We start from the raw sequence: 22,907 nt of genomic DNA, 5'->3' as shown, positions 1-22,907 counted from the left end.
GCAACCATCTAGCTATGCCTAGCAACCAGCTACTGAGACCATAGCAACGCCTTCTGACATCATAGCAACCACCTAGCAACACCATAGCAACCATCTAGCTATGCCTAGCAACCAGCTACTGAGACCATAGCAATGCCTTATGACACCATAGCAACCACCTAGCAACAGCTAGCAACCACCTAGCAACACCATAGCAACCACCAAAAAATGCATAGCAACACCATAGCATCCATTTAGATATGCCTAGCGACCAGCTACTGAGACCATTGCAACACCTTCTGATGCCATAGCAAACACCTTGCAGCACCTAGCAACCACCATGCAACACCATAGCAATCACCTATAATTGCATAGCAACAACATAGCAACCACGTAGCAATGCCTAGCAACCAGCTACCAACACACTTGCAATGCCTAATAACAACATTGCAACCACCTATCAATGCCTAGCGGCACTTCGGTAACCACCTAGCAGCACCGTAGCAACTAATTTGCAAATCTTAGCAATCACCTAGCAGTACACAGACGAGCCATTTTAATAGTAGCACAGGCTCTTCCACAGTCAGCGGAATAGGCCCATCTCAAAATTTCTTCAGGAATTTTCGTTTCTAGTTATTTATTATTATTATTTATTATTCTTCCGTGATTTTCGGCAATTAATGCGGGTCGTACCGTAGCGTGCAGCCAGGCAAGCTATATATCAAAAGTGAGTCCTTCATGGTGTGAGGTGTGCTATTACTTTTCTGCGCAGAATATGTTACCATGGCGACGTTATTCACGTTAAAACACACTAAAAATCCCATAGGAATGCATTACATGCTAACTTTTACCTAGCATTAGCCATGTGAATAGTAGTAAGGCGCATCTTTTTTCATGGGAGTGAATGGCCCATTGACTTCAATGCATTTCAGTCAAAGTTGTCCCACTCGGCCAGCGTTCATACCACAGCAACAAGACTCGGTATTCAACCTCAGGCCTCATCACCCAACACCCCAAGTCCACCATCTTGACCCGCACTCGTCTTTCATCCCTCGTTCTCTCCCATTGACTTCAATGCATTTCAGTCAAAGTTATCCCACTCGGCCAGCGTTCATACCACAGCAACAAGACTCGGTATTCAACCTCAGGCCTCATCACCCAACACCCCAAGTCCACCATCTTGACCCGCACTCGTCTTTCATCCCTCGTTCTCTCCCATTGACTTCAATGCATTTCAGTCAAAGTTGTCCCACTCGGCCAGCATTCATACCAGAGCAACAAGACTCGGTATTCAACCTTAGGCCTCATCACCCAACACCCGAAGTCCACCATCTTGACCCGCACTCGTCTTTCATCCCTCGTTCTCTCCCATTGACTTCAATGCATTTCAATCAAAGTTTTGCCATTTAGCCAGTGTTAATGCCACAGCAACCAGACTTGGTATTAAACCTCAGGCCTCATCACCAAACACCTAGCAACTGCCTAGCAACCACCTAGCAACACCTTAGCAACTACCTACAATTGCATAGCAACACCATAGCAACCATCTAGCTATGCCTAGCAACCAGCTACTGAGACCATAGCAACGCCTTCTGACATCATAGCAACCCACTTGCAGCACCTAGCAACCACCTAGCAACACCATAGCAACCACCTAGAATTGCATAGCAACACCATAGCAACCATCTAGCTATGCCTAGCAACCAGCTACTGAGACCATAGCAACACCTTCTGACATCATAGCAACCCACTTGCAGCACCTAGCAACCACCTAGCAACACCTTAGCAACCACCTAGAATTCCATAGCAACACCATAGCAACCATCTAGCTATGCCTAGCAACCAGTTACTGAGACCATAGCAACGCCTTCTGACATCATAGTAACCCAATTGCAGCACCTAGCAACCACCTAGCAACACCTTAGCAACCACCTAGAATTGCATAGCAACACCATAGCAACCATCTAGCTATGCCTAGCAACCAGCTACTGAGACCATAGCAACACCTTCTGACATCATAGCAACCCACTTGCAGCACCTAGCAACCACCTAGCAACACCTTAGCAACCACCTAGAATTGCATAGCAACACCATAGCAACCATCTAGCTATGCCTAGCAACCAGTTACTGAGACCATAGCAACGCCTTCTGACATCATATCAACCCAATTGCAGCACCTAGCAACCACCTAGCAACACCTTAGCAACCACCTAGAATTGCATAGCAACACCTTAGCAACCACTTAGCTACACCTAGCAACCAGCTACTGAGACCCTAGCAACACTTTCTGCCACCATAGCAACCACCTAGCAGCACCCTAGCAACCACCTAAAATTGCATAGCAACCCCATAGTAACCACCTACCCACACCCTACATACACCTTCTAACACCATAGCAACCACCATGCAACACCCTAGCAACCACCTATAATTGCATAGCAACACCTTAACAACACCTTACCAACCACCTAGCAACCAGCTACAGAAACCCTACCAACGCCTTCCGACACCATAGCAACCACCTAGTAATGCCTAGCAGCACCCTTGTAACCACCTAGAAACACTTATCGACACCCTAGCTACTGCCTAGCAATGCTTAGCAAACACCTATCAACTTATCCACTAGCTACCTACGCCTATCCATCCTCTGACACACACACATCCCCCACTAACAAACACCCACCTACATACCCACAAACACCCACTTAGACACATCCCAAGTAGCACTCAGACACACGCTCCCCCAACCCACAAACTCCCACCCACACACCGCCCCAACCCAACACATTCTGCACTAATACATACTGTACCCGTTCATCAGTTACACTTCTCTTTCAGCCTCCCACCACACGCACAGAACTGAGAAAATCCAGCTTATATAATATATTGCAAAATATATTGAATTAAGACTCCTTGCTTTCCCTGATTGTGTTTAAAAATCTCTTAAACTCTGAGCTTAAACAACAGTGTCATTGTTCAATATAACTTAATTTTATTATATGTATAGCTTTAGTATTTCTATGTTTTTCAGTTTGTGTTCAAATTAATCATCTCTGTATGTATGTTCATACATGAAACTTTTGTCTTACTTTTCTTATTTTCTGCCATCTTAGGTAGAACTTCCTGGACGACGAGATATTGTATCTCAATGGAACCTTCCTAGTTAAACAAAGGATAGATAAATAAAAAATACAATTAGAAGACAGTAATGGTAACAGAAGCACACAGATTTCAACATACGGGACATGCATTTCTGGGGTGAATGAATATTTTAAGATTTAACACTTAATACTAAGGTAGACACAATAAACCCATTTCACGGTGAATTAGGTTATCTCTGACAAAGGCGTATGACACTACTGTTAAAATATATATAACCATAAAGATTAAAAACTACAAATGATAGCATTGTCGTTCGGATTTATGACAGGCGTACAAAAGCCGGAAGTTGATTTGCCGGTATACACGAAGCCTGAAGCCTAAATGCTTTATAGTTAGAAATAATTTGGTTGCATTGTTCAATCATTTGCATAATAGTAAAAAAAAAAAAAAAACAATCGTCACAAACCCATGTTAAAAACCTGATAAAATCGTGATTTAAATATAAAACCATTGTGATATAATATTTTCCTCCATATCGCCCACATTGAGTCATATGTGCCCCGTTTAGACTGGGTCCAGACTTCGACAATCGCTTGCATGCATACAAGGTGGTTGCTATTACGTTGCTATGTGCCACTACTCACATATGATTGGATGTTGGATGAAAAGAATTGTCCAATACGAATGATTTATTCATACCATATATAACTTCCCAGATCTTTCTGGAAGTTGCAGATGGTTTTGGCGGTTGGTTGAGACAAAAGCTACTGGATTTCATATTGCATTGCTACGAGTTTCCTGACTATCTAAACGTCACACGTCGAGCAGGTAAGCATCTGCTTTTTTATTTAACCTTTTCAACTGTAGTTTGCGGCTGCACGGTGGCGCAGTGTTTATCGGAGAAGGATCTCGGTTCGATCCTTCGGTTGGCCTTTCTGTGTGGACCTTGCGTGCTTTCCCCGTGTTCGTGTGGGGTTCCGCTTTCCCCCTAAAGCATGTCCCTTATACAACTTTTAGCTGTAGTTTTGTTCGGCTATAACGGACATGCAGCTCCGCCTACAAGGCGCCTGGCGTGCCGGTGATTATTAATAGTCATGCATCTGGTCAGGTAAAGTTAGATTACTACACGTAAAATATAATAATCTATACCACAAGGTTGTCTGCTGGGGTGTGGCAGGAGTAAATGGTGTCCTGTAGTTCTGTTCTGGCCGTACAGCAACCCTAGATATAACGAATTTTAGATATAACGGACTGCTTTGCCAAGTCCCTTGAAGTCTGTTATAACTGGATTTTACTGTACTCGCGACTGATTTCTCCTCATGAAAAAAATAATATTGTATGTACACATCAAATTATTATATATCTGAGTAGCCCAGAAAGTCCTGAAAACAAAACCATAAATCATATTTTGCTAACTTATGTCCATACAATATAATAAGCCTAAATCTAATGGAATACAAAAATAGCTCAAAGTACCTTAGGTTTGATAAGGTTAATTCACATAGTATGTGAAATGCAGTGTGTGATTTTGGACACAGACATGTTATTTCGTTTTATTACACGGCTCTCTGGAATGCTTGATTCTGATTGGTCAGTTGAGACATTTGCAGGTTCGTTCTTTTCAAATAATAACCGCTCCAAAGTAATAACGCATAGCCGGTACTACTTGTATGTTTAAAATCCCTCCGGGCCAACAAAGATTACCGTTTAAAAATGTTCATTTAAAACAAATATGCCAATAACATGTTTCAAATTCATATTCATGTCCAGTTTTTTTCCTTATGTGGCAAGTAGCCGTGTAATAAGCGGGATAATGTACAGGCAGCCGGTAGTTATCGCGAAATAAGCCCCTTCAGTGTGATACACTGATCACACTGTCGGGGCTTATTTCTGCGATAACTACCGGCTGCCTGTACATTATCCCTTACGTGTATGAGTGGGTGTTGTGCAAATGAACTGAAATTAAATGAGGTGCGAAATGTGCAATAAAAGGACTTACTACATCAGTACATTGAACGTGTATTCTATGTATGAAGTACTTTGTATTGAATGTCATTTTCTTACAAGAAACTTGTATTGCTAAATGTGTAAATGTCTTTTAAAAAATCCTTATTGATTTGCATTTCTGTATTGAAGTTTATTGAATGTTCCTGCAGTTTTGTACAATTGCATTGCTTAATGAATGAATGAAATACTCTAAGCATTCTTACATTTGGCAGGTAACTGAGTCAGTATTTAATAGCTCTGTGTGCTGTGAGGGTATTGTCATGCTGTGGTTGGCATCACTGTATAACTGACAGAGTTTGTGACTGCTTTGCTGGCCTTTCAGTGTCATTCCATAATTAATAATAATCGAGTATGTTAGCAGAGTATGTTGTGATATATATTTCATATAAAAAGTCTACACACTGCTCTATAAACTTATAATACTCTGGTTCCATAATTATGCACATCCTTAAACTACTACTGTGTCAACACCTTTTAATTTAATTACATGAATTCTTTAAATTATATTTCTCATTTGCCTAAGTGTTACTTTCAAGACGTGTCAGTTTCAATAGTGCAGTGGTTATTAGAGTTCAGGCTTCAGAGAGGCTGCCACAGCAACACAAAAATAAATTCTACGCTGCATCGTGGCTTGCTATACATATGGTTTGACCTTTCGCCTTGTGTTGAGATGGTTTCCTAAATAAACTCACATGTCGAGAAGAGAAATTCAGGGCACTATGGATAAAACTAGCAGTTCACAATAATGGCTTTTGTGTTTGATCAACTATGTCGAACAGGCTATGTGAAACTACAATGTAGGCTATTTCATTGCACTCGGGTTTCTTGCTAAAACAGTTTTTCCTCTTAAGTAATGTTCTACAGTACAAATAATACCAATCTATTCTGCTTCTCTTTACAGTTCCTCATTCTGTGAGAGCTGCTGTGCTTTGGCATCACCACAAATCATCAAGTACATTGCAGTCAGCACATTACCACAAAAAAGAGAAAAAAAACCTTAACACACATCCATTAATAACTGTCATTTTAAATACCCACACACATCCACACCTCCCGTGCCCACACACACACACACACACACACACACACACTACCTACAAAAAACATATACATATTTCTAGAAGTTGTTCCATAACTGCATTTTTTACATTTTTCTGCTTGTCTGCTCTCCATCCACTTTGGGTGGAGATAACCTTGTTCTTGCCAGTTTTCGTGTATTTCACAGGTTTACACCAGAGAGGATGCCGCGTAAAGGGAGTCGTTCCGAGGCTGCCAAGAAGAGATGGAGGAAGCTGGACCTGGCAGATCCTCCGATTTGCCCATATGACGTCACCAAGGAGGTATCTAACCTACAAATCAGAAAAGTCTTCTTCTGTTCTCATGACAGTGGCTGCTAGTAATTTTACTTTGTTACAGTGTCATGATGCCATTGTACTTAACAAAAACTTTGATGAAAACCTGTTGTAGGTGTCACGTTCCACGGCCTTCCAAGAGGAACCGCAGCAGATGGCATCATACCTCTCTTCACGTATGTAGTGCTTGTGTGTTCATTTCGTTGACTGCTCCAAGAATTGAAAGTTTTATCTTGGTTTCTGTGTGTCTCTAAATAGGCCGTGGGACTGGCTTTCGTCATCGGGTGAGGCGGTGGCCACTATCTCGTGTGACTGGACGGAGCCACAAGTTGGTTATTCCAGCCGAGGACCCGGAGAAGAAGGTAATTCTGTTTTGTTCTTTACATACATTTTGCCCTTCACGATTAACTAGCCATTTTCAATCATGTATTGTGCTTTTCCTTTTGCAGTTGGCTCTGTTGGTTGGTGACTCCCATTTGCGAGCGATCGTAGATGGGTTTGTCACCATGCCACAGGGCCGACTCTCCTTCGGGTTGATGTCGACTCCAGGGGCGAGCGCGGCTGAGTTGAGGCGTGAGGTGCTGCATGCAGTTCTTCCTCGGACACCCGAGGTAGTCTGCGTGTTAGCACCCAGCAACAACTTGACCGCCAGCAGGACCATCACCGAGGCTGGAGCTGACTTCAGGAGGCTGCTCACCACTCTCTGCAACCGCTGGCCTAATGTAACTCTTTATTTTTTCAATGCATTCGTTCATTGAAATCTTGCGAATTAAATATTGTTTAAATGATTGTTATTCTTTTTAAATAAATACAGGTGGTGGTTCTGGATTTCCCTACACGTCTCACCGTGGATGAAGCAGTGCAACGTCTCCTGCGCCAGGAGTACCATCGTGTGGCCGCTCAGGAGGGTATGTACAAAACACTGCTCTTTTTCAGAAGACTATTTAACAAAAATACAAAATTGCTTTAAACGTTTAAAAAGACAGCTATTACCATTATTTGGGGAGCTGTTTTGTTACTGTCAATGAAATATCAATGTTACACCCACATCCCAAACCACCTTGCGGATGAGGGCTAACAAGCCGCACCTGCGTGGGATCCCTTAAACAGGATTGTCTCCCCACACATGGGGCGAGGTATTGTTGTTGTGTCCCGCTCGGCACATGCCGAGCGGCTGTCTCTGTTCTCTTCCCACAGCTCGAGTTCTGTTCCTACAAGCCACGCCTGTCGGTGCCACTTGTTGACCTCTGCGTCCCTTTGTCCTGTTTCCGTTCCTGCCCTCCAGTCCTCACGGACCCCTCGCCTTTGCCAAAGCCTTATTTGCAGCCAAAACCACTGCGCCCCCAGCTCTACCTAAGTTCACCTGTTTGATTCCTCAGTTTACCTGTGTTAATAGACCCCCTCACTCGGGGAAAAGTGACTCTTTTGCCACACGAGTGTTTCTGTCATGACGATCAACATGTTTTTGCAGTCTAAAATTTCCTTGGTTGAGCAATGACATTTGTCCTTCAGCACACAGTAAATCGTAATTAATTTCATCTCAAATTAAATTAATATTTTCTTCTCTTGCTACACATTTCTACTTTATCTGTGCAGTATTACAAAATTCTAGGCTGGCTAGAAATAAGATTCATGGTTGAACTGCTTTTTCTTCTAGGTATTCGGTACCTATCCGTTGCTGAACACTTCCCGCTCAGTCGCCTGGAGCTGTGGTGCAAAGATGGCGTACGTAAAACATGTTGCTGTAAAAATGCTAATGAAGATTTACTGTCAATGTCTACATTTGTTTACGTGTCACTATGTCTGGCAGGTGCACCTAAGTGACAATGTAGGGATGGAGATCCTTACATGGTTGCTCTGGGATGCTGCCTCTTTGCAACTACAGGCAGCTACTCCAGATGCACCGGCCTCTCCGAAGACTTCACCACCAGTGGAGAGACCAGTGCCCCCCAATTTGGTTGTGGTAATGATTTTCCATTACATGCATTGCAGCTTATATGCAACCACATTGCGGTCTATGGAGCCTAAACAAACTCTTTGAATTGCAGGCGGCTCCTTCTAAGGCACCAGCTACCCTGAAGACTTCACCACCAGTGGTCAGACGAGTCTCCCCCAAGTTGGTTGTGGTTGGCGAGGTGACTGTGCCACGTGCTTCCAACCCGTTCGACTGGACGCTTGTTCAGCAGGTAATGGATGCATGCTGTAACTTGGTGGCCTATTTTTTACGGGATGTTTGATCAGTACTTCTCCAACAAGACTTTGTTTTTTAATCACAATAGAAGAGGCAGCGCGTGCAGGGTGAACACACTCAGGAGAGTAGGAGGATGGCTGGCCAGCAGGTACTACATATGACAAATAAATTGTGCATGCTTATGTCATATATATATATATATATATATATATATATATATATATATATATATATATATATATATCTCATCTCTGTGAAATTTTACTTGACAGGGAAACTTGTTGGAGTGTTCCATCCCCCTAAATCCGGTGTGGTTCAGCCCTGCAGTTCAGGAGAAGATGGACCGCTTTGTTCCAGCATCTGGCGCTTTGGAATCCACAGGTGGTACGAAGAGCAGGAAGGTAATTTGGATTAAATTTATTTATGTTTGTGTAACAGTCACAAGATATTTTCAGGTTGCTTACACAACAGCATTTAAACAATGCTAATCCTGCCGGTTTTTAGTGCAAAAAACACTAACAAATGGTATAAGAAAATGTTTCTTTTTCTTTGTGATTTAACATCTACCATGGAACATCAGCGGAGACGTGCTGCTTCCAAGAAGAGATGGGAAGAGGAGAAGGTGTGTCATAGTTTTTAAAATGTCAAATGTTTCGTAAGTACAAACATTGCTAATGCATTAATGGTAATGCTGTCTTAAGAACTTAATCATAGGGGCAACACACAGCTCACTTCTCTGAATGTTCCTCTTGGCGGCAACAATCTTTCTTATGCTTTGTCATTTCTTAGACGTCTACGGTGGACCATCGGCGGAGACCTGCTGCATCCAAGACGACACTGGAGGAGGAGCAGGTGTGCCATAGTTTTTAAAATGTCAAATGTTTCGTAAGTACAAACATTGCTAATGCATTAATGGTAATGCTGTCTTAAGAACTTAATCATAGGGGCAACACACAGCTCACTTCTCTGAATGTTCCTCTTGGCGGCAACAATCTTTCTTATGCTTTGTCATTTCTTAGACGTCTACGGTGGACCATCGGCGGAGACCTGCTGCATCCAAGACGACACTGGAGGAGGAGCAGGTGTGCCATAGTTTTTAAAATGTCAAATGTTTCGTAAGTACAAACATTGCTAATGCATTAATGGTAATGCTGTCTTAAGAACTTAATCATAGGGGCAACACACAGCTCACTTCTCTGAATGTTCCTCTTGGCGGCAACAATCTTTCTTATGCTTTGTCATTTCTTAGACGTCTACGGTGGACCATCGGCGGAGACCTGCTGCATCCAAGACGACACTGGAGGAGGAGCAGGTGTGCCATAGTTTTTAAAATGTCAAATGTTTCGTAAGTACAAACATTGCTAATGCATTAATGGTAATGCTGTCTTAAGAACTTAATCATAGGGGCAACACACAGCTCACTTCTCTGAATGTTCCTCTTGGCGGCAACAATCTTTCTTATGCTTTGTCATTTCTTAGACGTCTACGGTGGACCATCGGCGGAGACCTGCTGCATCCAAGACGACACTGGAGGAGGAGCAGGTGTGCCATAGTTTGACTAGTTAATAACTACGATTAGGGATGATTATTTTAAATTGTTTTCTGCATTTCAAATGCAATGATACTGGTAGTTCTTCTTTGTTTAAATTTAATGCACATGGTGCACTGCAAATGCAGTTGTTGTATTTTCCAGATAATCATAGTAGCACCGTATAGTACATTAACTTTAGACTTGTCTACTTTTTCTCTGAGGGAAGCACAGTCAAAGAGCCTAGGTTTAAGCATTGTGGTTTGACTCTGAATCACATTCAAAGCGGTTGAAATGTGAAACATCAAATGTGATTATACACATGTGCATGTACACAACATGACAATTCCACAGAGTCAAAGGAACACAAGTACATATATTTACTCTGTCCTTTCCATACAGTTCACTAATTACTTTACTTTTAGGAGGACGTGACAGCGAGGGAGTTGACCAGGCCAACACCTTGCAAGCCAGGACGAGTGCCGTTGAAGGGCGTTGGTGCTGAGTCACCTGCTGTGCCACCAGAGAATGGCACACTGGATCACATCAGCCAGGTAGTTTTCATACACTGTACACACATATTAAAATGTCAAATGTTTCAAAACTACACAAATTATTAATGGTTATTGGATTTACGGTAATGCTCTGTTAAAAAGATAATCCTAGGGGCAACAGACAGCATGTTGAACTTATAGTTGCCTTTTCTTTTTCTGAGGATAGCGCAGTGAATATGCCTATGTTTTTAAGAATTTTGGTTTCACTATTTAAATCACATCCCAGCAACTTAAATTTGAAATGTCAAATGTGACTCATGTACATGTGTATCACAGAGAGAATCAATAGCACAAATGTACATATTTACTATGTCCTTCCTTTACTAACCATTTCCATTTTAGTTAGGAGTGGTGCTAATGAAGGACACTGGTGCTGATTCATCCACCATCCTACTGGACAGCATGCTGGACCTCAGCAGCCAGGTAATTTGCATGCTTCCTGTACACTAGGGTTGCGGTCAATTCAGGAATGAGCTCAACAATTTCAATTTACATAAGAAAATGCAATTGGAAGTAGAATTTAATAACAGGAAAGTGTATTACAATTAAATTGGACTGTCAGGAAGTGCAATTCAATTCAGTGAACACCAATTTCTATTTCTTGCTGTTTGAGCATGTGTTTGTGATTACATGTAGTAACATACATTGTAATTTTAATCACAGTGCCTTACAAATACAAAGGAATACATGAAAAATAGTTAATGAAACGTAAGTAAATGAGACATAGAACTGTACATTAATTGCAAAAAGTAAATTGGAATTCACCATACATTTTCATTTCAGTCCATGAATGGCCCCAACCCTAGTACACATAGTGAAATGTCAACTGCGGTTAAGTACAAAAGATGTTAATGGTTATTTAAATGGTTTTGATTGATTATGACGTGTATAACTTTAAAATTGTCAGCAGCAAAAGAAATAAATGTAGGACTATAAAAATTATACTTTTCTTTGTCATTACAGCATTCAGCTATGAACAGCAGCGTCAGTGGTCTACCCACCCAGTCAGTGAGAGCGACACATTCCCAGGCAGACGAGAGATACAGTACTTTTTCCCGTGGTCACCAGTGCACATGCATGGCTCTTACTTTTTTGGCTTACCACAATGAGGGAGTACAGCTTGAAACAATGTCACTTGACACAGTGCTTCAAAAAGGAAATGCACTTTACATTGGTATTAAACAGCAGCTCTTACTGGATGGCACATTCGTTGATGACCACCTCACAGTCGAAGAAATGCCAAAACAGGTACTGACAGACAGATGTATGTATAATGTACACGCGGAAAATGTAAGAGTGGGTCACCTGCTACATCAAGGAGGACTGGGTTTGCCCCTTGCCACCCAACTGGAGTGTTTGTCAGAAAATGTTAACCATGCTTTACTTATTGTGAGTCCAGAATGCATTGCAGTTTTTCGGGACAGATCAGGTACATATGGACTGTTTGATTCACATTCCAGATGTTCAGCAGGTCTGCCCCATCCTGATGGAACTGCAATTATGATGAGTTTTGGCAAACTGACGGACATGGTTGAGCACCTATACAAGCTCTTTGAGAATCGCGGTCCCAATACCACCTATGAGTTTGTCCCAGTTACTTTTCTCAGTGACGACGCTGATGATGCCCCTCCTACACACATGGGCATTGTAAGTATTTCTTCAAGATTAACAGAATCAAACCAGTGTGTCAAAAACCAAAAGCGCTGTTTTGATGAGCGAGAGCCAAATGATATGCTCAATCAAGTGCCCAATGTATTGCAAGTAAGTCAAACACCAATCTCAGATGTGTCAAAAATGACAAAAGCAAGGCGACGCAAAGGAAGTCGGAGGACCAAAAACAACACCAGAAGTACAACAACAAGAAGTACATCAGAAAAAGAAAAATATTCTACCTGTCATGCATTTAAGTTGAAAAAACTACATGCCATGAAACAAGCGTATGTTAAAAAGCAAACATGGAAGAAAGAATACATCAACAACAGATACAAAACTGATCCTCACTTTCGGAGCAGACAAATTAAATATGTAACACAAAGATACGGTACGGATCCTGACTTCAGAAGTAAACAAAAAACATTTATGAAGAAGTATGTCACACAGAGATACGGTACGGATCCTGACTTCAGAAGTAAACAAATGAAGTACGTGACACAGAGATACGGTACGGATCCTGACTTCAGAAGTAAGCAAATGAAGTACGTGACACAGAGATACGGTACGGATCCTGACTTTAGAAGTAAACAAATGAAGTACGTGACAGAGAGATACGGTACGGATCCTGACTTCAGAAGAAAACAAAAAACATTTATGAAGAAGTATGTGACACAGAGATACGGTACGGATCCTGACTTCAGAAGTAAACAAATGAAGTACATGACACAGAGATACGGTACGGATCCTGACTTCAGAAGTAAACAAAAAACATTTATGAAGAAGTATATGAAATACAAATCTTACAATGAAACACGTTTTAGGCTCCACTATGTTAAACAATATGCTGCCAAAAAGAAACTCAGTCAGACCAAGACTGCACTTGTTACTAATCAAATGCTGCAGTGCGCTTTCAGAATAAGGAGGAAATATAGAACACTGGCAGGCTCCCGCCAGGAAACCCCACAGCCCCTGATCAGCAATGAAATGCAAGCTGCAATAGTTAAATTCCAAGAGAAGATTCAATGTGGACCCACACATGTCTGCACGGTGTGTCATAGAGCTCTTTTCCCCAGTCAAGTTAAGCATTGTAACAGAGGCACATACTCCAAAAATCTTCAGCTGGTGGCTGAATGTCTAACAGGTACATATGTTCACATTTGCGTTTCTGCTTGTTCAGCTCCATGTTCTGTACGGAGAGAGAGGATGCAGGAATGGATCTGCTACACATGTGACAGCCACCTAAGACGAGGAATGATGCCACCGATTGCCGCTGCAAATAATTTGCACCTAGCACCCATTCCCTCAGAGCTGTTTGAATTAAATGTGCTCGAAAGGCAATTGATTGCAAAGATTATTCCTTTTGCCAAGATTGTTGCATTACCCAAAGGACAGCAAAGAGCAGTGCATGGAGCCGTTGTGTGTGTACCTTCTGAGATGGAAACGACTGTAAATACTCTTCCAAGGGCTAGCAATGAAGCTGAGCTTTTACAAGTGAAGCTTAAGAGGAATATTAAATACAAAGGTCACCAACACTTCTACACAGTAAACATGAAAAATGTGCTAGCAGGACTAGCTAAACTTAAAGAGGCCCATCCAGATTACACAGATGTAGAGATATGTGAGAATGCCACGTTTGACATTGTTGAAGATGATCAGCTAGGTAACGAGCCAGACAAGGATGATGAGACAGGTGCAGCTGTGGAACAGCAGCCCAGCCACGTGGGGGAAGAACATCAGGCACTTCGACCTGGTCTGATACTAGATACCTGCATGCAGCCTCCTGACATAGCACAGGAAGTTCTGTCATATGGGGCTGGAGTGTTCAGCATAGCTCCGGCCCAAAGAAACAAACCCGTGGGCTTCTTTAGTGTTCCAAGGCTTGAAGCCAAGGCCTTTCCTGTGCAGTTCCCGACTGGCAATAATACGTTTGATCAAGACAGGAAAGTTCGGTTGTCCCTTAGTATGTATTTCAATGTAAGGCTTTTCTCTGTAGATACCAGATTTGCCAAAGACCAGAGTTACCTTTTCTTCTGCCAGTTTGTAACAGAAACCCACATGGCCACCAACAGCATGTCAATTCAGACGCGCAAAGGCCAAACAAAGACCAGAGATGGACGCAACATTTCCAACAAAATGTTGCAAGACAAGGAAGAGGTTGAAAGACTGATACAACATAGAGAGGCCACTCGATTCATGCGTCCCCTAAGAGGCACTCCAGCTTACTGGGAGAAATGCCTTCGTGACCTTCATGCAATGGTGAGGCAGCTAGGCAGACCCACGTTTTTTGTAACCTTTTCTGCTGCCGAAATGAGATGGCCGGAAGTCGTTAAGGTCATCAAAGCTCAACAGGGAGAAGAGGTAGAATTTTCTGAGCTCGACTGGAACGCCAAATGTGACATTCTCCGGAGCAACCCAGTCACAGTCATGCGCATGTTTGAGAAAAGAGTGGACGCGCTCATAACTAACCTCATCCTGTCTCCTGCCCAGCCCATCGGCCCAGTGGAAGATTATTTTTATCGAGTGGAATTTCAAGCAAGAGGAAGTCCACATATTCATATGTTGGTATGGGTGAAAGATGCACCTGACGCTGCAAAAGATGGAGATGATGAAGTTGTCAAGTTCATCGATCGCTACATATCCTGCCAGCTACCAGATAAAAACAGAGACCCCGAGCTTCACAAAATTGTGACTGAGGTTCAGATGCACAGCAAGAAGCATTCCAAATCATGCAAGAAAGGACATGTAGAATGCAGATTTGGATTCCCCAAACTACCCATGGAGAGCACTAGAATCACCACCCCAGCTGAAATTGACTCTAGTGATGAGGATACAGAGAAGGGGAATAAAAGTGAAGATAAAGCCTGTGGGAAAAAACCTAAAACATCAAAGTGGAAAATTCTGTCAAAAAGACAAAGGCAGGCTAAGCAGAAGCTGAAACCAGTGAGAGATTTACTCATGGATGAAAAAGTATCGTTCAAAGATTTATCTGAGCTGCTCACAGTTTGTAAGATGACCAAGGAAGAATACAGCTCTTATGTTGATGCTCTCACTTCTGGAATGATTGTTATGATGAAGCGTGATCCCAAAGACTGCTGGGTGAATGGATTCAACGCTGATCTGCTCCGAGTATGGAACGCTAACATGGACATTCAGTACGTGCTTGATGAGTACAGCTGCATCGAGTACATGATGTCTTATTTAACCAAGCCTGAGCATGAAATGACAGAGATCCTTAACTCCGTCATTGAAGTCGTCAAGAAATCAAACGTCGACCAAAAAGATGAGATGAAAATCATCTTGCAGGCTTATTCAAAGCACAGAGAGGTCAGTGCTCAAGAGTCCGTAGCCCGCACATGCAGCTTACCGCTAAAAAAGTGCTCACGCAGTGTTATTTTCATCCAGACGGATGAGGATGGTGTGAAAATGAGCCTTCCGATGAGCAAATTAATGAACATGCGCCTGGATGAAGAAAATGTTTGGATGTCGGGTTTGACAGAAAAATACATCAACAGACCTACAACATTGGAATTTGAATATATGTGTCTGGCTGAATTTGTGTCAGCGTACAGGGTCCTCTACGGACACCAAGTTGAAGGACCAAATGCTGTTCCCCTCTTAAACAATGCGGGGTACATCCAGAAGAGGACTGTGGGCAAACCAGCTATTGTAAGATTTGCCCGTTTCTCTCAAACTAAACAACCAGAAAAGTTTTACAGACGGATCTTGAAATTATACTTCCCGCACAGAACAGACGACGACCTTAAAAACGCAGACTATCCAACATACAGAGAATTCTATTATGATGGACTCTCAAAACAAATGAAACAGTATGTTGACTTCAACAAGAAGCGGTATGAAGGACATGGAAAAAAAATAGATAAGGTAATGGAAGAACTCCAGAAGAAAGGGCCAGTTGTAAATGCGTGGAACACTTATGCGGCCGAGGTTGAAGTAGACCGTCTGGAATGTCTCGCTGAACGAGAACCGATTCAGCAAAATGAAGAAGACACAGACCCAGTTCCAGATTACCAGATCCATCAAGACCACAGAGAAGCTATGCCCATAATCGAAGCCCCAAAATTGAGCCCCGATCTTATAAAAGCAATGTACAGAAGTCTCAATGAGACCCAGGCATCTGTGTTCTATGCAGTTCGTGACTGGTGCCTGCGACGTGTCTGGGGTCGTAATCCGGATCCCTTCTTCTATTTTGTTACTGGAGGAGCTGGCTGTGGGAAATCACACGTCATCAAGTGTGTTTATCAGGAAGCGACCAAGATCCTGCGCCAACTTCCCAGGTTTCGTGATGTTGGTGACATGTCCCAGCCCACGGTGCTCCTCACAGCCTTCACTGGTACTGCAGCTTACAACATTTCAGGAAAGACTTTGCACTCCATCCTGAGGTTGCCTAAGAATTTAAAGCCACCATACACAGGGCTTGGAAACACATTGGATGAAGTGAGAGCAGTACTTGGGAATGCAGAAATCTTAATTATTGATGAAATATCCATGGTCTCCAAAGAACTATTTGCTTATGTTCACTGGAGATTTCAACAAATAAAAGGAAACTCAAAGCCATTTGGAGGATTGTCTGTCCTGGCTGTAGGAGATTTCTACCAGCTGCCACCACTTGGCAGGGCAAAACCTCTTTGTGTCTATGAGGAAGGTGTTCTTGATGTCTGGAAAGACAATTTCCAACTGGTCAACCTAACAGAGATCATGCGACAGAAAGACGATAAAGCTTTTGCAGAACTCCTGAACAGAATTAGAATCAAAAGGAAGGCTGATTTGCTCAGTGTCAACGACAAAGCCCTGCTGACACAGGCCGTCATTGAACCTAAAGATTCTCCAACAGATGTCCTGCATATTTTTGCCACAAACAAACAGGTAGAACAGCACAATACCATGGTTGTTGCCTCCCTAAACTCAGAGGTTGTTGATGTTTGGGCACAGGATATCAAAAAGGATACCAAAACAGGAAAAAGTTTGATCCTGCCCCATTGCATCAATGGCAAAAAACAAGACTTGCCTGACAGGATTCAAGCTGCTCTTGGCGTTCGAGTCATGCTCATAAGGAACCTGGACGTTGAAGATGGCTTGGTCAATGGAACCTTCGGAACGATCGCAGACATTATAACAAACAGCAAAGATGGTAAGACAACTGTAAAGCTCATTGGACTTAAATTAGATAATCCCACAGCAGGAAGTAAGATGAAAGCTCAAGGAAAGCCAGAAAACTTAGTATACATTGACAGATTTGAGGAACGTACAAGTCTAAAGGGAGTGGTTCGGATGCAGTTTCCCATGAAGTTGGCCTTTGGATGTACGGCCCACAAAGTGCAAGGGATGACTATGAAGTCTGCCGCCGTTTGTCTGAAGCGGATCTTTGAGCCAGGGATGGCGTATGTTGCCCTCAGTCGTACAACCTCCCTAGAAGGACTGAAAATCATCGATTTTGATGAAAATAAGATCTATGCTGATGAAAACATCAGGGCAGCCATAGAGACCATGACTCAAGCCTCATTCCTTAACACAAGACCACTGTTGCACTTTGCCAAGTCAGAACATCCAGATACAAAAATAACAATTGTCCACCACAACGTTGAAGGTCTTCTCTGTCATGTCGAGGACATGAAACGTCATCACGAACTTCAGCTCGCAGATGTTTTATGCCTTACAGAGACTCATTTGTTTGGATCCTCTGTTTCCCCAAAATGCCAGTTAGAAGGATACAAATTGTTCTCACGCAACAGAGAAGTATCCTACAGCAACAGAGTGGACATGGCTACCAAAGATGGGGGTGGAGTCGCAACCTACTGCTGGAGTATTCTCCAATCCAAAGAACGGCGATACTTTCAAAGCGTGACTGATCTTGAGTTCACGGTTGTCAGAATTGAGACACCGATCAGTGTTGTCTGTGCCACGGTTTACAGGCCACCAAGTTATGACCTTGGCACATTTCTAAAAAACATGCAAAGCCTCTTGGATGGCCTACATGCAATGAATATTCAGCCCATTGTTGTATGTGGGGACTTCAACGAGGACCTGCTTTCTACAGGAAAAAAATCCATCAAGGACTTGTTCGAAACGAGAGGCTTTACCCAACTCATCTCACAACCAACCACAGAAAAGCAGACACTGATTGATCACATTTACATATCACGACCAGAATCTTGTCTTCAATCAGGTGTACTACAGACTTATTACAGTTACCACAGTCCTGTATTTTGCATTTTGATGTCATCATGAGCACAGCGCTATTCCTATTGTGACGGTCCAGCCTGTTTTACTATGTCTTGTTTTCATTCTGGAAGTAAAGGATTGGCTGGTGTTAAAGTTTTTTAGTTTAGTGACCACTGGAGCTTTGTCAGTCCCTGCTGTAGGTAGTGATAGCATTTAGTTCTGTTTTTATTTTAGTTTGTTTTTTTAGTTTGTTGTGTTTGGTGCATCGGACGCGGGTAGACCGCATTTTGCGGTTGAGCTGCATGTGGGTGCACTGAAGACTAGGTTAGAATGTAGATAGTTAGGCAGTAACAAAGCGGGGAAGCTCCAGTTTTCACTTGTCCAGTTGTATTTTGCGTTGAGTTATAACACTACAACAGCGGGATTTTTTGGTGTAGTTGATCACTCAGCTACTTTGTTTACATTAGGAAATTGATGTGCTTAAGGACTTTTTTGCTTCTCATTCAGTGGAATTGTTCTATCAGTTAAATATGGACCAGTTGTTTGAGGTGGTAGAGCACTACGGTTTTGGAGTGGATATTCCTATATAAGTTGCAACAGAGGAGCATATCAAAGCAGCAGAAGAAAAAGAAAAGCACAAAGCTAAGTCCTTCTACCATTTTCTCATTGTCCTGGTAAATCATTTTTGATATAGACATTGTTAGTGATGGTTTACTTGCTGTAAATACTAACTTTTTTCATGTTTCATTCCGATCCAGGCTGCAACACATGCATGTACAGCACCAATGCAAGGCAACACAGGAAAAAAAGAACAAAGCTAAGTCCTTTTCCTACTTCTCACATTTTCCCTTTGTCTTGATGATCCACTCATTTTCAATGTTAGAAGTTAATAATGTATGTCTTTTCTGTCCTATCCAACTTCCAACAGACGACCACATCAAAGCAGCAGAAGACAAAGAAAAGCACAAAGCTAAGTCCTTCTACCATTTTCTCATTGTCCTGATAAATCATTTTGGATATAGACATTTAGTCATGGTTTACTTCCTGTAAATACTAACTTTTTTATGTTTTATTCCGATCCAGGCTGCAACACATGCATGTACAGCACCAATGCAAGGCAACACAGGAAAAAAAGAACAAAGCTAAGTCCTTTTCCTACTTCTCACATTTTCCCTTTGTCTTGATGATCCACTCATTTTCAATGTTAGAAGTTAATAATGTATGTCTTTTCTGTCCTATCCAACTTCCAACAGACGACCACATCAAAGCAGCAGAAGACAAAGAAAAGCACAAAGCTAAGTCCTTCTATCATTTTCTCATTGTCCTGATAAGTCATTTTTGATATAGACATTGTTAGTGATGGTTTACTTCCTGTAAATACTAACTTTTTTATGTTTTATTCCGATCCAGGCTGCAACACATGCAATTACAGCACCAATGCAAGGCACGTCCCTCAAAAAGAACAAAGCTAAGTCCTTTTCCTACTTCTCACATTTTCCCTTTGTCTTGATGATCCACTAATTTTCAATTTTAGAAGTTAATAATGTATGTCTTTTCTGTCCAGAATTCCAATGGATCGAAGAGATTTCCTCCTGTAGCAAATCCCTGCAAAGCATACTGGATGCAGCCAATAAGATCATCGGTGCTCCACTGCCTTCCCTCAAGGACACATTCCAAACCAGCCTCAACCGTAGAGCCATCAGCATTGCCAACAACTCTTCTCAACCATTACAATACCTCTTCAGCCTCTTCCCCTCAGGGAAAACATGCCAGACCCTCTACGCCCGCTCCACAAGACTGTCCAACAGCTTCATCCACCAAGCTGTCAGGATGCTGAACTCTTTCCACTACCACCACCCCTTGCCCCCTGCCCCTGGACAATAACTAGTCACTACCTACCAAGTAACTACCTGCCTTTTTGCACTACAAAGCTGCTCTACAATTCACTTCCTCACTTTACATCACTGTTACTGGTTTTTTATGCTGTTTCTGCACTACTGACTGTAAATTGTACTGTATACTGTATAGAGGTTTACTTATTTTAGTTTTATCATATCTTACATCTTGTTTATACTTTTTTTTATACTGTATGACAAAGACGAGACAGGAACAGGATTTTGATTCCCTTGTATGTTATAAACATAGGAAATTCACAATAAAGCCTATTTGATTTGGTTTTGATTTTATTTGAAAAGCAGCAACTAAAAGCACCATTTGAAGGGGCTGTAAATATGTAAAATGTAAAATTAACCTGATCAGTGTTAACCTTAGTTTTGTCTTAAGTTTTGCAATCCTCTGATATCCCTTGAGTCAAGCTGACCAAAAACATATATTTGGGGTTTTAAAAACAACAAAATTTTTTACTTCATAACATATATTATATTTATCTCAGTGTCAAAGAATATAGATAACATATATATGGTTAATGTTTGCAATCAATCTCTACTTGATCATATTTAACAATGGAAGTGTGATTTATTATTATTCATTGGGTTAAAATTTAAAAATCTACTGTACTCAAGACTTCAGTGTTGTAAATCATGCTTATCTTAGAAAAGATGAAGACAATGTTTTCTTTACCATGTATTATTTTAAATGCAAACTTGTTATTGTTATTGTTGTTATTATAATCAAATGAAATAAATATGATCAATTGAGACATGGTCAATACAGCAGGGGTGGTGATGACTGTCTAGAAAACATATCAACAGATTTTAGCAGTACGTGTACCACCTATATACGTTTTGCAGTATGTTTCTATGATTATCACAAGAACTAAAACAAGGCCATTGAGTTCCAGTTGGGAAAACCTCAACCTCACCCAAACACCATACCAAGACTAAAACCATAGAGTGTCATCTGCTAAAGCCACAGCTTTTTCCGATATTACTGTGTGTACAATAAAATGTCAGAATAATACTTGGAAATGATTGTGAAATGTTCACCACTACAAAAAAAAACTTTCACACCAATTTAAACACTTTATAAGGAACACCAGCACAGACCAGCCACTTTATTAGTAGCACAGGCTCTTCCTCGGTCAGCAGAATAGGCCCATCTCAAAATTTCTTCAGGAATTTTTATTATTTATTATTCTTCCGTGATTTTCGGCAATTAATGCGGGTCGTACCGTAGCGTGCAGCCAGGCAAGCTATATGTCAAAAGTGAGTCCTTCATAGTGTGAGGTGTGCTATTACTTTTCTGCGCAGAATATGTTACCATGGCGACGTTATTCACGTTAAAACACACTTAAAATCCCATAGGAATGCATTGAATGCTAACTTTTACCTAGCATTAGCCATGTGAATAGTAGTAAGGCGCATCTTTTTTAATGGGAGTGAATGGCCCATTGACTTCAATGCATTTCAGTCAAAGTTGTCCCACTCGGCCAGCGTTCATACCAGAGCAACAAGACTTGGTATTCAACCTTAGGCCTCATCACCCAACACCGCAAGTCCAACATCTTGACCCGCACTCGTCTTTCATCCCTCGTTCTCTCCCATTGACTTCAATGCATTTCAGTCATAGTTTTACCACTCGGCCAGCATTCATACCATAACAACAAGACTCGGTATTCAAGCTTAGGCCTCATCACCCAACACATTAAGACCACCATCTTGACCCGCACTCGTTTTTCATCCCTCGTTCTCTCCCATTGACTTCAATGCATTTCAGTCAAAGTTTTCCCACTGGGCCAGTGTTCATACCACAGCAACAAGGCTCGGAATTCAACCTTAGGCCTCATCACCCAACACCCCAAGTCCACCATCCTGACCCGCACTCGTCTTTCATCCCTCGTTCTCTCCCATTGACTTCAATGCATTTCTGTCAAAGTTTCATTATTTGGCCACTACTTCTGCCACAGCTACAAGACTGAATAATTAAATCAATAAGTAAAAGCAACAGCTCTTCCTCGGTCAGCAGAATAGGCCCATCTCAAAATTTCTTCAGGAATTTTCGTTTCTAGTTATTTATTATTCTTCCGTGATTTTCGGCAATTAATGCGGGTCGTACCGTAGCGTGCAGCCAGGCAAGCTATATATCAAAAGTGAGTCCTTCATGGTGTGAGGTGTGCTATTACTTTTCTGCGCAGAATATGTTACCATGGCGACGTTATTCACGTTCAAACACACTTAAAATCCCATAGGAATGCATTGAATGCTAACTTTTACCTAGCATTAGCCTGACTAACCATGTGAATAGTAGTAAGGCGCATCTTTTTTCATGGGAGTGAATGGCCCATTGACTTCAATGCATTCCAGTCAAAGTTGTCCCACTCGGCCAGCGTTCATACCACAGCAACAAGACTTGGTATTCAACCTTAGGCCTCATCACCCAACACCCCAAGTCCAACATCTTGA

At 41.9% G+C, this 22,907-nt stretch overlaps 1 long non-coding RNA gene across 1 annotated transcript; it reads left to right on the top strand.

Moving 5' to 3' along the window:
• Nucleotides 1-10,649: 10,649 nt before the first annotated feature.
• LOC140578779 (uncharacterized) lies at nucleotides 10,650-12,781 on the top strand. Its single transcript, XR_011983053.1, has 3 exons — nucleotides 10,650-10,713; nucleotides 11,056-11,136; nucleotides 11,677-12,781. It is a non-coding gene; the product is annotated as an uncharacterized lncRNA (long non-coding RNA).
• The last annotated feature ends 10,126 nt before the right edge of the window (nucleotides 12,782-22,907 follow it).

The sequence above is a fragment of the Paramormyrops kingsleyae genome, chromosome 1 (assembly GCF_048594095.1).
Source record: "Paramormyrops kingsleyae isolate MSU_618 chromosome 1, PKINGS_0.4, whole genome shotgun sequence".
NCBI classification, from domain to species: Eukaryota; Metazoa; Chordata; class Actinopteri; order Osteoglossiformes; family Mormyridae; genus Paramormyrops; species Paramormyrops kingsleyae.
Note: the sequence above shows the minus strand (reverse complement) of the source record. Positions and strands in the feature narration are given on the sequence as shown.